A 17560-nucleotide genomic window follows, 5' to 3' on the forward strand; every position below is an offset into this window, starting at 1 on the left:
TCAAAATCAGAACCATTTTGCATTTATGCAGTGGAAAATTCTCTGTACCATCTGATGGGGCCAAATATCTCCAAAATCACTCTAATTTCTCTATTTAATGTGGGATTTCAACACAAAATTCCCAAGGGAAGCTAACTGAATTATTTAAGAGGCTCAAACTCAGTTCCTGCAAACAATAGCTTATTGGATAAATATCTATATTAGATTCCTTTCACTGTTTTCACAAATCACCTCACTAGTGTCTAAAAACAAATAATTCTCTGAAAGTTTTAGAGATCAGAAGCATGAAAGGGGTGTCATTGGACTGAAATAATGATAGATATCTATCTATCACTGGCTCCATGGGTTGGAGGTAACTACCAGGATATAGGAAAATAAATGACTAATTTCACACAAACAAGTGTTTTTATAACCTAGCAAAAGTGCTACCACATATATTTTAGAGTCAGGAAATTAATTTCAATGTGTGTGTGGTCTCATCCCCATTAGGGCATCCCTAGCACCAATTCATATCAGGAATTCTGTATCCACCTCAGTCTGTTCCTCAAGCATAATGTAGAGACTTGATTCCTTGAGAATATTTTTCATTCCTTTAAGGGGTACATACTGAGTATTGACCGTGTTCTAGGTACTGTATAGGCAATGAATATAGGGTGCTGATAAAAATGTTCTTACAATCCTATGACAGAGAAAGAATATAAGCAAATACTAACAATCCAATCACATGTCAGATATTGACAGGGGCTGTGAAGACAAAGAAAGCAGGTATAAAGAAGAGTTGAAGGGGTGTTATTTTTTTCCTGGACGTCCACACGAGACTTGCAAAGGTGACATGTGAACAGGACCTCGAGGGAGATAAGAAGGGAGATTATCTCAGGAAGTGTGCACCCAGCAGGGGCAACAGCTAGTGTTAAGGCCCTGAGGAAGCTGTTTGATTCAGAAAATCAAGGCTCAAAAGAAAACCAGGGTGTCAAGGGGAAGGAGAAGAAGGAGACAGATGAGAGGTAGTGACAGTGCGTGTTGAGGAAGGAACCAGCCACCCCACTATGGCTGAAACTTCAAGACACAGGAATCCCTCACTTTATTAATTTTGCAAAACTTTCTTAATTTTGTTATAAAGGTGTCGCATGAGTTGAAATGCACACCCACATCAGTAACTTCTGTTGATTGAGTTCTGGCCTCTGTCAATAAGAGTCACTTTGGAATATGTGAGCCCTAGTACCCCGACTGTGAGGACTGCCCTCAGTTCACAACACACACACACACACACGCACACACACACACACACACACACACACACACACACACACAATGGTCTCCTGGGCTACCGACTGCCATGCCTTTTTTACCCCCAGCCACACTAGTTAGGCCAGCAGCAGATACACATCAAGATTGCCTGATCTCATTATCTTTCTCCTAAAGAAGTGTTACCCAGAAATTCCTACGGACAATAAACTTGGGGATACCTATTGGTATGCTCATTTTCTGATGTCAATTTAAATAAACATGGGCAATCTGTTCAGTAAAGACAGAGAAAAGAGAGGAATGACATGGACATGAGTGGGAAAACAGATCTAGTAGTGCAGGTGGCCCTCGAGAGACCAACCAGGAAGAATAAAAAGTATCTTTGGTTCTGGTGAAATTCCTGCTCTCCTTAGATCCCCTTGATGCCCAGCAAAAATAATAAAGGAACAAAAAGACAAAAGTAGTGATATTTTCATGGTGTGAAACATGTTATTTTTTTTTCTTTAAAATTTTTATTGTTATGTTAATCACCATACATTACACCAATAGTTTGTGATGTACTGTTCCATGATTCATTGTTTGTGCATAACACCCAGTGCATCCATGCAGAACGTGCCCTCTTTAATACCCATCACCAGGCTAACCCGTCCCCCTATCCCCCTCCCCTCTAGAACCCTCAGTTTGTTTTTCAGAGTCCATCGTCTCTCATGGTTCGTATCCCCCACCAATATACCCCCCTTCATTCTTCCCCTCCTGCTATCTTATTCTTTTTTTTTCTTAACATTTATCACACTACTTATTTCAGAACTACAGATCTGTAATTCAACAGTCTTGCACAATGCACAGCACTCACCATAGCACATACCGTACCCAATGTCTATCACCCAGCCACCCCATCCCTCCCACCCCACCCCCACTCCAGCAACACTCAGTTGGTTTCCTGAGATTAAAAATCCCTCATATCAGTGAGGTCATATGATACATGTCTTTCTCTGATTGACTTATTTCACTCAGCATGACACCTCCGGTTCCATCCACGTCGTTGCAAATGGCAAGATCTCATTCCTTTTGATGGCTGCATAATATTCCATTGTGTATATATACCACTTCTTCTTTATCCATTCATCTGTCGATGGACATCTTGGCTCTTTCCCCAGTTTGGCTATTGTGGACATTGCTGAAAAAAACATCGGGGTGCACGTACTCCTTCAGATCCCTACATTTGTATCTTTGGGATAAATACCCAGTAGTGCAATGGCTGGATCGAATGGTAGCTCTATTTCCAACTTTTTGAGGAACATCCATACTGTTTTCCAGAGTGGTTGCACCAGCTTGCGTTCCCACCAACAGTGTACGAGGGTTCCCCTTTCTCCGCAACCCCGCCAACATCTGTCATTTCTGACTTGTTAATTTTAGCCATTCTGACTGGTGTGAGGGGGTATATCATTGAGGTTTTGATTTGAATTTCCCTTTAGCCAAGCGATGTAGAGCACTTCTTCATGTGTTTGTTGGCCATTTGGATATCTTCTTTGGAAAAATGTCTGTTCATGTCTTCTGCCCATTTCTTGATTGGATTATTTGTTCTTTGGGTGTTGAGTTTCATAAGTTCTTTATAGATTTTGGATACTAGCCTTTTATCTGATATGTCATTTGCAAATATTTTCTCCCATTCTGTCGGTTGTTTTTGGTTTTGTGGACTGTTTCTTTTGCTGTGCAAAAGCTTTTTATCTTGATGAAATCCCAATAGTTCATTTTTGCCCTTGCTTCCCTTGCCTTTGGCGATGTTTCTAGGAAGAAGTGCTGCGGCTGAGGTCGAAGAGGTGGCTGCCTGTGTTCTCCTTTAGGATTTTGATGGACTCCTGTCTCACGTTTAGGCCTTTCAACCATTTGGAGTCTATTTTTGTGTGTGGTGTAAGGAAATGGTCCAGTTTCATTCTGCTGCATGTGGCTGTCCAATTTTCCCAATACCATTTGTTAGAGAGACTGTCTTTTTTCCATTGGACATTCTTTCCTGCTTTGTCAAAGATAAGTTGACCATAGAGTTGAGGGTCCATTTCTGGGCTGTCTCTTCTGTTCCATTTACCTATGTGTCTGTTTTTCTGCCAGTACCATACTATCTTGATGATGACAGCTTTGTAATAGAGCCGGAAGTCCGGAATTGTGATGCCGCCAGCTTTGCTTTTCTTTTTCAACATTCCTCTGGCTATTCGGTGTCTCTTCTGCTTTCATACAAATTTTAGGATTATTTGTTCCATTTCTTTGAAAAAAGTGGATGGTATTTTGATGGGGATTGCATTGAATGTGTAGATTGCTCTAGGTAGCATTGACATCTTCACAATATTTGTTCTTCCAATCCATGAGCATGGAATGTTTTTCCATTTCTTTGTGTCTTCCTCAATTTCTTTCCTGAGTATTTTATAGTTTTCTGAGTACAGATCCTTTGCCTCTTTGGTTAGATTGATTCCTAGGTATCTAATTCTTTTGGGGGCCATTGTAAATGGGATTGACTCCTTAATTTCTCTCTCTTCTCTCTTGTTGTTGGTGTATAGGGATGCCACTGATTTCTGTGCATTGATTTTATATCCTGCCACTTTACTGAATTCCTGATTGAGTTCTAGCAGTTTTGGGGTGGAGTCTTTTGGGTTTTCCACAAACAGTATCATATCATCTGCAAAGAGTGAGAGTTTGACTTCGTCTTTGACGATTTGGATGCCTTTGATTTCTTTTTGTTGTCTGATTGCTGTGGCTAGGACTTCTAATACTATGTTGAATAGCAGTGCTGAGAGTGGACATCCCTGCCGCGTTCCTGACCGGGGAAAGCTCTCAGTTTTTCTCCATTGAGAATGATATTCACTGTAGGTTTTTCATAGATGGCTTTTATGATATTGAGGTATGTACACTCTATCCCTATACTCTGAAGACTTCTGATCAAGAAAGGATGATGTACTTTGTCAAATGCTCTTTCTGCATCTATTGAGAGGATCATATGATTCTTGTTCTTTCTTTTGTTAATGTACTGTATCACGTTGATTGATTTGCAGATGTTAAACCAACCTTGCAGCCCAGGGATAAATCCCACTTGGTCGTGGTGAATAATCCTTTTAATGTACTGTTGGATCCTATTGGCTAGTATTTTGGTGAGAATTTTGTCTCTGTTGTTCATCAAGGATATTGGTCTGTAATTCTCCTTTTTGATGGGGTCTTTGGTTTGGGGCTCAAGGTAATGGTGGCCTCATAAAATGAGTTTGGAAGTTTTCCTTCCATTTCTATTTTTTGGAACAGTTTCAGGAGAATAGGTATTAATTCTTTTTGAAATGTTTGGTAGAATTCCCCTGGGATGCCATCTGGCCCTGGGCTTTTGTTTGTTGGGAGATTTTTGATGACTGCTCCAGTTTCCTTAGTGGTTATGGTCTGTTCAGGTTTTCTATTTCTTCCTGGTTCAGTTTTGGTAGTTGATACATCTCTAGGAATGCATCCATTTCTTCCAGGTTATTTAATTTGCTGGCATAGAGTTGCTCATAATATGTTCTTAAATTGTTTGTATTTCTTTGCTGTTGGTTGTGGTCTCTCCTCTTTCATTCATGATTTTGTTCATTTGGGTCCTTTCTCTTTTCTTTTTGATAAGTCTGGCCAGGGGTTTTTCAATCTTGTTCATTCTTTCAAAGAACCTGCTCCTAGTTTCGTTCATCTGTTCTACTGTTCTTTTGGTTTCTAGTTCATTGATTTCTGCTCTGATCTTTATTATTTCTCTTCTCCTGCTGGGTTTAGGCTTTATTGGCTGTTTTTTCTCTAGCTCCTTTAGGTGTGGGGTTAGGTTGTGTATTTGAGACCTTTGTGTGTCTTGAGAAAGGCTTGTATTTCTATATACTTTCCTCTTAGAACTGCCTTTGCTGCATCCCAAACATTTTGAACAGTTGTGTTTTCATTTTCATTGGTTTCCATGAATTTTTTTAATTCTTCTTTAATTTCCCGGTTGACCCATTCATTCTTTAGTAGGATGCTCTTTAGGCTCCATGTATTTGAGTTCCTTCTGACTTTCCTCTTGTGATTGAGTTCTGCTCAGAGCACAAAGCATTGTGCTCTGAAAATATGCAGGGAATAATCCCAATCTTTTCGTACCGGTTGAGACCTGATTTGTGACCTAGGATGTGATCAATTCTGGAGAATGTTCCATGGGCACTAGAGAAGAATGTGTATTCTGTTGCTTTGGGATGGAATATTCTGAATATGTCTGTGAAGTCCATTTGGTCCAGGGTGTCATTTAAAGTCTTTATTTCCTTGTTGATCTTTTGCTCAGATGAATCTGTCCATTTCAGTGGGTGGGGGGTGTTAAAGTCCCCCACTATTATTGTATTGTTGTCAATGTGTTTCTTTGCTTTTGTTATTAATTGCCTTATATATTTGGCTGTTCCCCTGTTAGAGGCATAGATATTTACAATTGTTAGATCTTCTTGTTGGATAGTCCCTTTAAGTAGTATAGAGTGTCCTTCCTCATCTCTTATTACAGTCTTTGGCTTAAAATCTAATTTGTGTGATATAAGGATTGCCACCCCAGCTTTCTTTTGGTGTCCATTAGCATGGTAAATGGTTTCCACACCTCACTTTTAATGTGGAGGTGTCTTTGGGTCTAAAATGAGTCTCTGCAGACAGCATATGGATGGGTCTTGTTTTTTAATCCAATCTGATTGCCTGTGTCTTTTGATTGGGGCATTTAGCCCGTTTACATTCAGGGTAACTATTGAAAGATATGAAGTTAGTGCCATTGTATTGCCCCTAAGGTGACTGTTACTGTATATTGCCTGTGTTCCTTTCTGGTTTAAGCTGCTTTTAGGCTCTCTCTTTGCTTAGAGGACTCCTTTCAATATTTCTTGGAGGATTGGTTTCGTGTTTGCAAATTCCTTTAGTTTTTGTTTGTCCTGGAAGCTTTTTATCTCTCCTTCTATTTTCAATGACAGCCTAGCTGGATATAGTATTCTTGGCTGCATATTTTTCTTGTTTAGTGCTCTGAAGATATCACGCCACTCCTTTCTGGCTTGCCAGGTCTCTGTGCATCGATCTGTTGCCAGTCTAATGTTTCTACCATTATAGGTTACATATGTCTTCTCCCGAGCTGCTTTCAGGAGTTTCTCTTTGTCTCTGAGACTTGTAAATTTTACTATTAGATGTCGGGGTGTTGACCTATTTTTATTGATTTTGAGAGGGGTTCTCTGTGCCTCTTGGATTTTGATGCCTGTTTCCTTCCCCACATTAGGGAAATTCTCTGCTGTAATTTGCTCCAATATACCTTCTGCCCCTCTTTCTCTTCTTCTTCTGGAATCCCAATTATTCTAATGTTGTTTTGTGTTATCGTATCGCTTATCTCTCGAATTCTGCCCTCGTGATCCAGTAGTTGTTTATCTCTCTTTTTCTCAGCTTCTTTATTTTCCATCATTTGGTCTTCTATAACGCTGATTCTCTCTTCTGCCTCATTTATTGTAGCAGTTAGTGCCCCCATTTTTGATTGCACCTCATTAGTAACCTTTTTGATTTTGACTTGGTTAGATTTTAGTTATTTTGTTTCTCCAGGAAGGGTTTCTCTAATAACTTCCATGCTTTTTTCAAGCCCAGCTAGTATCTTTAAAATCATGATTCTGAACTCTTGGTTTGACATCGTAGTAATGTCCGAATTGAGTAGATCCCTGGCGGATGGTACTACCTCTTTTTTCCATCTTGTCATTTCGTCCAGAGGTGAATAGATGAATGAGAGAAGAAAATACTAACAGGGTAACAACGTCCCCAGAAAATATACTCTAAACAAATCAGAAAAGACCTTAAACCAGGGAAAAGAAAGGGAAAGAAAGAAATAAGAAAGAAAAAAAAAGATAAAAAGATAAAAACAAAGAAAAACAGCAAAACAGAAAATACAGAATATGATCAAATATGATCAGGCTGGTGCATAGATCAGTGCCACACTCTTGATTTTGGGTGTATTTTGTTCTGTTGGAAGAAAGTGCCTCCCAAAATTTTAAAGAAAGAAAGACTTATATATGTACAAATTAAAGGTTGATACGATGAAGGGATGGAATATGACTGTAAAGATGAAAATTATAAAAAATATTATAAAAGGAATTGAGAAGATAAGAAGTTGTTTGAAAAAAAGAAAGAAGATTTAAAAAAAAAAGAAAGGAAGGGGAAAAAAGGAGGAGAGAATGTGATCAGGCTGGAGACTAGAACAAAGCCATAGGCTAGAGATTAGGGTATATTTTGATCTGTTAGAAGAAACTGTATCTCAAAATTTTAAAGAGATAACAACTTATATATATATGCCAAAAATAAGGGTAACTACTATGAAGGGATAGAATATGATCTAAAAATGAAAAATAAAAATGTTTTTTTAATAAAGGGATTGATAAGGTGTTGGTTGAAAAAGGGAAAAAGAAAAAAAAGATAGTTAAAAAAATAACTTTGAAAGACTAAAGAATCACGGTAAAAAGCCATGATTTGTATGTGCAGTATTCCCCTAGCGCTGGAGTTCTGCCATTCTCGTTGATCGGTAAACTTGGTCTTGGCTGGCAGTTCTTGCTGATCTTCTGGGGGACAGGCCTGTTACCGTGGTTTCCAAATATCTTTGCTGGAGGCGGAATTGCCCTGCCCTTGCTGGCCTGGGCTAAGTCATCTGCTCGGGTTTGCTCTTGGGAGCTTTTGTTCCCTGCAAGTACAGCTTTGGAGGACGAGTATGAAAATGGCAGCCTCCCAATCTCTGCCCCGGAGGAGCTGAAAACGCGGGGCCCCATTCCTCAGTGCACCCTCAGAGAAAAGCAGTCAATCACTCCCGACTCCCTGGTCTCTGGCCACTCTCCGTGCTCACCCGGACTGTGACCGAGCGTTTCTATCTCTGGCACCCGATTCAGTGTGGAGTCTCCAAACCCAGGAGGTCCCTGAGGTGCGCTCCCACGCCACTCCTCCCTGGGGAGGAAGGGGAGTCTCCCCTGCTCTGCCGCTTGTTGGGTCCTTGCTGGAGGAGCAGTGACCCGACTGTGCCGCGGATCACAGTTTATGGCAACCCTGAACTGAGACCCCGCGCCTCGGCTCCATCTCTGCAGCTGGCTTCCCCACTCCAATACCTGGGAGTTCTGCTGCACTCAGGCACCCCCGATCTTTCTGTGACCCCGAGAGTCCTGAGACCACAATGTCCCACGAGGGTCCACTCCCACTTCGCCTCTGGAGCGACGTCCCTCAGCAGAACCGACTTCTAAATGTTTTGATTTTGTGCTCTGAGGCTCTATCACTTGCCAGAATTGGCCAATGGAGGCCCCCACTCCTGCCGTCTATCCTCCCGAATATCGCCCCGGATTCACTTCTCCGCATGTCCTACCTTCCAGAAGGTAGTCTCTTTTCTGTTCAGAGTTGTTGCTATTCTTTTCTTCGATCTCCTGTTGAGTTCATAGGTGTTCAGAATGGTTTGATCCCTATCCAGCTGAATTCCTGAGACCAGATGAAATCCAGGTCTCTTACTCTTCACCATCTTGCTCCACACCCAAGAATTCCTTACTTTTAATAATGAATTATTTACCCCAAAACTTCAAAGACCTCAGAGTCACGACCACATTACATTTATGCAGTGGAAAATCACTGTCCAGCTAATGGAGCAGAATATCTCCAAACTAAAACTGATTTTCTCCTTCCAGTTAAGGTGGGATTTGAGTACCAAATGCCTTTACCCAAGGGAAGTTCACTGAATGAATTGAAAGTCTCAAACTTCATTCCTACAAGCAATATTTTGTGAACAAATGACTGTGTTTGATTTCTGTGGTAACAAATGACCACATGAGTGGCTTAAAACAAAGATTTATCCTAAGTTTCTAGAAAGTTAGAAGCCTGAAATAGGTCTCATTGGGCTACAACTGGGTGTTATATGAAACTAATGAATCATTGAACTCTGCATCAAATATAATGATCTACTATAAGTGGCTAAGTGAATTTAATAAAAAAAAAGAGGTCTACAGGGCTGTGATCCTTCTGAACACTCCAGAGGAGAACTCACTCCCTTTTCTATTTCACTTTTCAGTGGCTACTTGCCTTTCTTGTCTCATGGCCCTTTTCCATCTTCAAAGCCTGCAGCAGAGTCTGAAAATGTCTCTCAGATTCCAATTCTTTGTCCTCCCTCTTCCACATTTAGAGGACCACTGTGATTACACTAGTCCCACCTGGATAATCTTTTTATATTGAGATCACTGATTAGCAGCCTTATTCCATTTACTAGCTGCATTCTCCTTGTTCTGTAAACAAAGGTTTTCAAAAGCTCTTTGGATTAGGATATGGACATCTTTTTGAAGCCCTTATTCTGCCTACTATAAAGTTTTCTTCAAATATAACTTATTTGATGTCAATCAATAGCCCTTACATAGAAGACTTGAACAGAGAATTTATTAACACCTATAGAGTTACGTGAAGATCTTTTCTTTCAAAATTACAAACAGAGAAGATTCCTGGTGGAGAAGACCTAAAGCTACCTACACATGATTCTAACACAGGAAGGGAGCCTTGCTCTCAAACTGTGCCCCACAGAACAGGACCTGCAGCATCAACACCACCTGGGAGCTTGTTAGAAATGAGTTATACACAACTAATGAATCATTGAACATTACATCAAAAACTAATGATGTATACTCTACAGTGGCTAACTGAACATAATAAAAACAAAAAAATAAAGAAAGAACTCCTGAGTCCCTGGGTCCACTGGACACCTAATGAATCAGAATTTTCATTTTAACTACAAACTTTGGTGATTTGTATGCACAATGAAGATAGAGAAGTGCTGATCTAGAATCATATTTCTCACCTTCTCACTGTTGATACTTGGAACTGGATAAATATTTGTTTTGGGGATTATACATGTTCAGCAGCATCCCTTCAGACATGGCCCAAATAGTCACAGGAGCAAAATCATATCTGGTTGAGAACCACTGTGCCAGAGTTTGAGAACTGGCAGAGAAATTCAATTATCATATGGTTTCACTTATTTGTGGAACATAGTGAATAGCTTGGAGGACATTAGGAGAAAGAAGGGAAAAAGAAGGGGGAGAAATTGGAAGGAGAGATGAACCAGGACAGACTATGGACTCTGAGAAACAAACTGAGGATTTTAGAGGGGAGAGGGTGAGGGGATGGGTTAGCCCGGTGATGGGTATTAAGGAGACTATGCACTGCATGGAGCACTGGGTGTTGTACAAAAACAATGAATCGTGGATCACTGCATCGAAAACTGGCGATGTATTGTGTGGTGACTAACATAACATAATCAAATAAAATTAAAAAAAAGAACTGGAATCATCATGACAGAATTCCAAGCAAGGCTTCATCCAATACTGCAGTTATAACTGTGGTATTGTGACTTATACTTGAAAATAATTGAGTCCATAAGATATCAAATCCAGAGTGTTATCCACTTCAAAACATGTTAATAATTTTAAAACAAAATAATTAAGTATATGTAAACTATGAAAAAACACACAAAAGCTGATTATTTTACAACTATTGAGAACTTATATAAATTATTGTATTTTATTATTAAAGGGTCTTCATCACTCTGTATAGCATACCAATAAAATTACCCATCATTATATATATATATATATATATGTATACACACACACACACACACACACACACATTTGGTCTTCATCCCCATTTGTGGCACAGGGCTTCTAAAACTTCAAATTTTCTAAGTGATGAGAACCATAAAGATGTCTTTCATCAGGTTAATGAGATGACTTAGGGAAAGTACCTATGGAGAGGGGCTGCTTGCCAGGAGGACCAACATGTGGTTAGAGGACTGGAACTTTAGGTTCCATCTCCTGACTTCCTGGGATGGGAGAGGGGCTGGAGATGGTGTCTAATCACAAATAGACAATGATTTAATCAATTTGTTTCCATATAATGAAGCTTCTATAAAACCCAAAAGGATGGTTCAGAGTGCTTCCAGGTTGGTGAACACATGGAGACTGGTAGAGTGGCATACCTGGAGAAGGCATGGAAGAGCCACACCCTTTCCCCATACCTTGTCCTATGTATCTCTTCCATCTGGCATCAACCCTTCCCTGAGGTAGCACAGGTCAGGAGGGAAATCCCTAAGAGGCATGCAGAAACTTGAGCATGCACAAGCTTGACTACTGAGTCCAACATGTGACCACCTAAGGTCAGACCTGAGGTAAGCATGAGGATTCTTGGCAGAGAAGGTAACAACTATCCCTGACTCAAACACTGAACATCAGTTCTAATACTCAAATACTGGTCCACAGACCAGGACTGGTGGCATCAGTATCAACTGGGAAACAGTAACAATTATATGATCTCTGAGCTTCACCCACATCCTGCCAAATTAGAATCTGAATATGAACAGGGTCCCCAAGTGATTCAAACACATGTTAATGTTAGAGAAGTTCTGGTCTTGAATAGTGTTTCTCAACCTCTCCACTGTTGACATTTGTGCTAGATAATTCTTTGTGGTGGGGGCCATCCTGTGCATTGTATGATAGGGGGAACATCTCTGACATCAAGCCACTAGGTGCCAGTAGCACCTCCCTAGTTATGACAACCAGAGATTTCTCCATAATTGTCAAGTGTCTACTGGAGGCAAAATCGCCCCTGGTTGAGAATCAATAACCTAGAGCATGAGAAATGGAAATATCTTGGTGGAGTTCCAGTCAAAGCTCATACCTCCCTTAGCTCATAACTTGGGATAGCTCATTTCACACTTCTGAGTCCCACCTTTGCCAGTTTAGATTAAGGTTCATTATAGTCCAGACCTTACATAATGGACTTTTGTAAAAATGAAATAAAACAATCCACATGGGATTCTCAGCTCAGTGTATGGGGCATAAAATGATCTAAATACCTCATAATTAACACACTTTTTTAAATGGAGCACTAAGTGGCAGCTCTTCATTTATATTACCAGCATGATTCACCTGGTTGAATAGTCAAAAGTATCATGAAGACAAGGGCACAGTATCCATATATTTATCACAAATTAACATACCCTTCTCTCTTGTTGAAGAAGAGAATAGCATTTTTCTAGAGATATCAGGAGATCTGTGCCATAAGACAGTACTTTGCAGGTCCACGAGACCTGATTAAGCAGGTCCCTCAGTCTTAGATTTGGACAAAACACTAACTCAAAATTGTAATAAGATGAAAGGAGGTTAGAGCTCTAGTAGGCAGGCAAGATCATGGAGAAGAAGTAAGAAAAACTGGATTCACCTGACTTCTAATGTGGTCTCCTGGGAACAGAGAATTCGCTGGAAAAAAATTCCTTTCTGGAAATTTCCAGACCAGTGATCCACGGGGAAATAATATGCTCAGAGGTGGGAGTAACAATAGAAACAGTGCCTAATGACCAGACACAGGGTGCTATAAATATCTCCTCCACGGGCAGTCCCTTACCATGGTGCATCCTTGTGCAGGACAGAACATAGTTGTTGGTTTTGCGTTCCTAAGGCTGGCTAGGAGACCCATGCCTCACTGCTTCCTGCTGTCCTGTCTGGGAACAGAGCTTGGGTCTCCATCATCAGCTACCTGGGGAGGAATTTGGACCTCCACACAGAGACTTTCATCTTATAGTCCCCAACCAGGTGAGTCTGAGAGCTCAACAGGTATTTCAGGAATGGATCAGAGAGAATGGAACCTGAGAACCTTTACCTGAGGTTACCTGGGAGCCTAACCAGCCTATCTAGAGCCAAGAGATTGCATGTTTGTTTGCTGGGTTGACTACTAAGGTTAAAAATAATTAATTTAATATATTTTAAAAAGAAGTGTTCACTGGACTCAGCAATACAGGGATCACAATACGTTGTGGGAATGGAAGTCCAACTGGATGGGATAGAGGAAGGAATGAGGGACATAAAGTGGTTCCAGTGAAATTAGAACATATTCAAGGAGTTTTGCAGGTAAGGGGCATGGGAAAACAGCATTAGGCTTGGAAGTGTGAGCACTGGAGTGAGAGTATTTAAAAAAAATTCAGATGAGGTACATTTAGCTTGTTCTGTATTTATTAGAAGGAGCCAGGTCCGTGGAGATAAATACCATCTTGTGACAGCAGTTTTTGAGATGTGTATTTCACAGTCATCTCTCCCATTGGTATCCACCGGGGAAAAATGTACTTAACATGCATGAAGGGATATGCCAAGGAGCATTACTTTGCTACTATTTTAATACTAAGGAGGCTGAATATATTTTTGACTTTGTTAGCCATTTACTTCCTATATGCAAATTGTTTTTGCAAGTGCATTGCTTTCATGTATTGGGATCTGTGTGTTTTTAGTGTTTTGATTGTTTTCTTATAAGAAAAGCAATTTTTTCACCAGGTTTGCTGTTTGCCACTGAATCCATGTATTGTGTATAGATGTATGTATAGGATCGAGTGAAAGCCTACATATTTTGAGTGGTTGAAATTATCGGTTGATGACATTGTTTTCCCCTCATTGCTTTGAAACATTGAAATTCTTTTGTATCCTTAGTAGTAAGAATTGTTTTTTACACATATTGCTGTCTTATTGCATCTAATTGTCCTTATTTCTACCATTTTATATTCTGGAATGGATCTTTTCCTATTCTTTTATCCCAAGCTTTAGCCATTTCATCCTGAATTAGAGACCCATGTTGATATGATTGTTGCTATTGTATATCTTTTCTGTAAGATGTATTAAATTATTGTTCAGTTTTGTTGAAGACAAGTTATTTGAATCCACCTTATTTAACATGAGTTTATTTTTTTCCCTACCATTCTTTCTATTTAATGAATTCTCATTTTCTTAAAAATTTATGCTCACACCTTTGTGAGGTGTGAGGGAAATAACTGGTGAGGGTGAGGGTGAGGGAAATGACTGCTCATATGACACAGGGTCTTCAAGGATAAATCATATACAGAAAGGGGTTAGATTGTCAGGGAACATGCAAGATTTTACAAAGTATGGTCTGCGAAGTTTTCTGCATGTCAGACAAGTAACAGAGAAGCATGAATGACAAGTACCCATCGGATTCTGTGTCAAACAAAGAGCAAACCCCAAAGCCCAAGATAACAAAGGAGTGAATGTCACCAAGGAAAGTAAGAGAAGAGCCAGCCTCATCCACTCTCTGGCCACATAAAAACAAGTGTGGTCAAATAAACAGGGCAAAGGGATAGGAATGACAATTAGATCAGAGGCCTGAGGTGGACTCCCTAAGGAGGCCAGTGGAGCAGTCTGCATGGGCTCTCTGGCCTCTGATGTAACATCAGCACACATACTGACTGCTTTTTCCCTCTGCAACCTGGTCTTCTGATGGACTCTTTATTCATACTGTTTTTCCCACATTAGCTGGCACTGGCCTTCTATTAAAACCATTTTTTTCCTTTACTGCAGTGGATTCCAATTTTTTTATTGTCCACAGCAAGCATGAGTTTACATTATATCAAGCATGTGTGTACATGCAAACACACAAATACACATGTATGTACACACATACAAAGATGACTGAACAAAGAGAATAACCACTAATATACTAACAGGAAGGAACTATGCTCAACTTTTTACATATATGGACTCAATCTGTTGACGACCTTAGGAAGACCACTATTCCGGTGAGAATAACATTCTAAAATGAATTGGTTGTCTTCCCAAATTCAAATGGCTAAAGTGTGGTAGATCGAAGTTTCAAAACTCATTCACTGGTTCCAAAATTTTGTATTTAATATCATTTAGAAAAGTCTTTTACAATTTCATCTATATAAAACTCCCCTATTTTTGTATGTTGTATATTTCCTCTCGATTTGTTCCTTTTGCTCATATTTCTAGTGGATGTTCATACATTAAGGTATCTTATAAACATATCACTCTTTTCTCTTTTGGAGAAATTGCTTCTTGATGTTTTATTAGTTATTCTGGGCATGAAGGGGATATACCTAGTATTGGAATGCAGCCAGAAGCAGGGAAAATTTCTCATCATCACGATCTCTTAGGGCCCACTTGGGCTTATTTGTCCATTCTTCCCCCCTCTTCCTTTTCTCTGTCTCCTTTTAGTTTTTTATACTTCTCTAAATACAGGACAAAATGGTCACATTAAAATTGAGCACCATATTACATGTTCATGGGAGTCTTACCACCTGGAATTTGGGTACTTTTCTATATTTGTGAAGGTAATGATAATTTGATGTCTAGAGCTTAACTAGTATCATTTCTTTCCTAAATATTGTAGCTGGGGGTGAGAAGTGCCTGGTAGTCACATGGCCCCGGGAGTCTGCAGTGTGTCAATATGGGACCATTAAAATAGAGACTCCAGGATGTAAACTAACATGTGGAAATAAGGAAGGGATCCATTTTTTTTAAAGATTTTATTTATTTATTTGAGAGAAAGAGAGAATGAGAGATAGAGAGCACAAGAGGGAAGAGGGTCAGAGGGAGAAGCAGACTCCCTGCTGAGCAGGGAGCCCGATGTGGGACTCGATCCCAGGACTCCAGGATCATGACCTGAGCTGAAGGCAGTCGCTTAACCAACTGAGCCACCCAGGCGCCCAAGGAATCCGTTTTTATTGATGTGCAAGGAATATCATGTGAATGAAGGACTCCTCGTGTATCAAGGTCTCATCTGCCGTGGGGAGGCCACCTCGTTCCTCAAGCTTCCCTGACACCACCTCTCATCACCCTCTCTGTTTGGTCTCCTGACCACACTAGCTCCATTTGAGTACCGGATATCCGAACGAGAGTACCTTCTTGGGGCCTTTGCACTGACTCTTTCTCCAACAGGGCACAGAAGTCACCAAATGACCTTGTGTCTTCTGTGGAGTCTTCTCTGAGGGCTCTCTGCAAATTTCACCTTCTGTTTAGGTCTTCCCGAACTCCCAGGAAAGAATACAGCCTATCCAATTTCTTTTATGCCTGCTTCCCCCCTCCACATGTCATTTTAATTATAACATTTCTGCCATAATAATCGTGCCCATTTGTGTTAAAAAATAATCATTTTTTCCCTTAATTTATAGTTATTACAACAACCACATGGGACCAGGCAATGATACCCACATTTTAGGATTTCTTCTTCTGGGATTATCAAATGAACCAGAACTGCAGCCCCTCATATTTGGGCTTTTCCACTCCATATACCTGATCACTGTGTTTGGGAACCTGCTCATCATCCTGGCCGTCAGCTCAGACTCCCACCTCCACACCCCCATGTACTTCTTCCTTGCCAACCTGTCCTTTGTAGACATCTGCTTCACCTCCACCACCATCCCCAAGATGTTGGTGAATATACAAACACAGAGCAAAGTTATAACCTATACAGGATGCATCAGCCAGATCTGTTTTTCCACACTCTTTGCAGGCTGGGACAACTTTCTCCTGGCCATGATGGCCTATGACCGCTTTGTGGCCATCTGCCACCCCCTGCACTACACGTCATCATGAACCCCCCGCCTCTGTGGACTGCTGGTTCTGGTGTCCTGGATCATGAGTGTCTTGCATTCTGTGTTACAAACCTCGATGGTGTTGCAGCTGTCCTTCTGTACAGAGGTGGAAATCCCCCACTTTTTCTGTGAACTCCATCAGATGATCCAACTTGCCTGTTCTGACACCTTTCTTAATAACTTGGTGATGTATGTTTCAGCTGTGCTGCTGGCTGGTGGTCCCCTCGCTGGGATCTTCTACTCATACTCTAAGATTATTTCCTCCATACATAGAATCTCATCAATTCAGGGCAAGTATAAAGCATTTTCCACCTGTGCATCTCACCTCTCAGTTGTCTCCTTATTTTATTTTACTGTCCTGGGAGTGTACCTTAGCTCTGCTGTTACCCAGAGCTCCCACGCAGGTGCAGTGGCCTCAGTGATGTACACAGTGGTCTCACCCATGCTGAACCCCTTCATCTACAGCCTGAGGAACAGAGACATAAAGGAGGCTCTAATGAGATTCTTCAGGATGGCTGCTGTAAAAGGGACGAGTGTCCTCCTGGTGGTGAAGAAGTGCCCTAATTGCAGGGCTCAAAGTCACAATTTTTGTTCATCATAAAATAGAGTTTGACCCTATGTATTTCCAAAAATTTCCATTTCTTAGAATTCAACTTCTTTTTACAATTTCAGAAAACTCCATTTTCTAAGCTTTCTGCTCTGTCTGATATACATACAGTTTTTCCCCTTATCCATGTTCATACATTCCCACAGTTCTTCCCAACCTTGGAACAGAAATATTTGAAAACCTCCATATCATTTACAGGACCACCTTGATTTCATAAATATGATTTCTTTTCAAATGATATATATAATGCCAAGTAAAATTTCCCTAGGCTTCCTGAAGGAATAAACACACTT

At 40.5% G+C, this 17560-nt stretch overlaps 1 pseudogene; it reads left to right on the forward strand.

Moving 5' to 3' along the window:
- Nucleotides 1–16253: 16253 nt before the first annotated feature.
- On the forward strand, nucleotides 16254–17261 carry LOC113916098 (annotated as a pseudogene).
- The last annotated feature ends 299 nt before the right edge of the window (nucleotides 17262–17560 follow it).

This window comes from Zalophus californianus, chromosome 1 (genome assembly GCF_009762305.2).
Source record: "Zalophus californianus isolate mZalCal1 chromosome 1, mZalCal1.pri.v2, whole genome shotgun sequence".
Taxonomy (NCBI): domain Eukaryota; kingdom Metazoa; phylum Chordata; class Mammalia; order Carnivora; family Otariidae; genus Zalophus; species Zalophus californianus.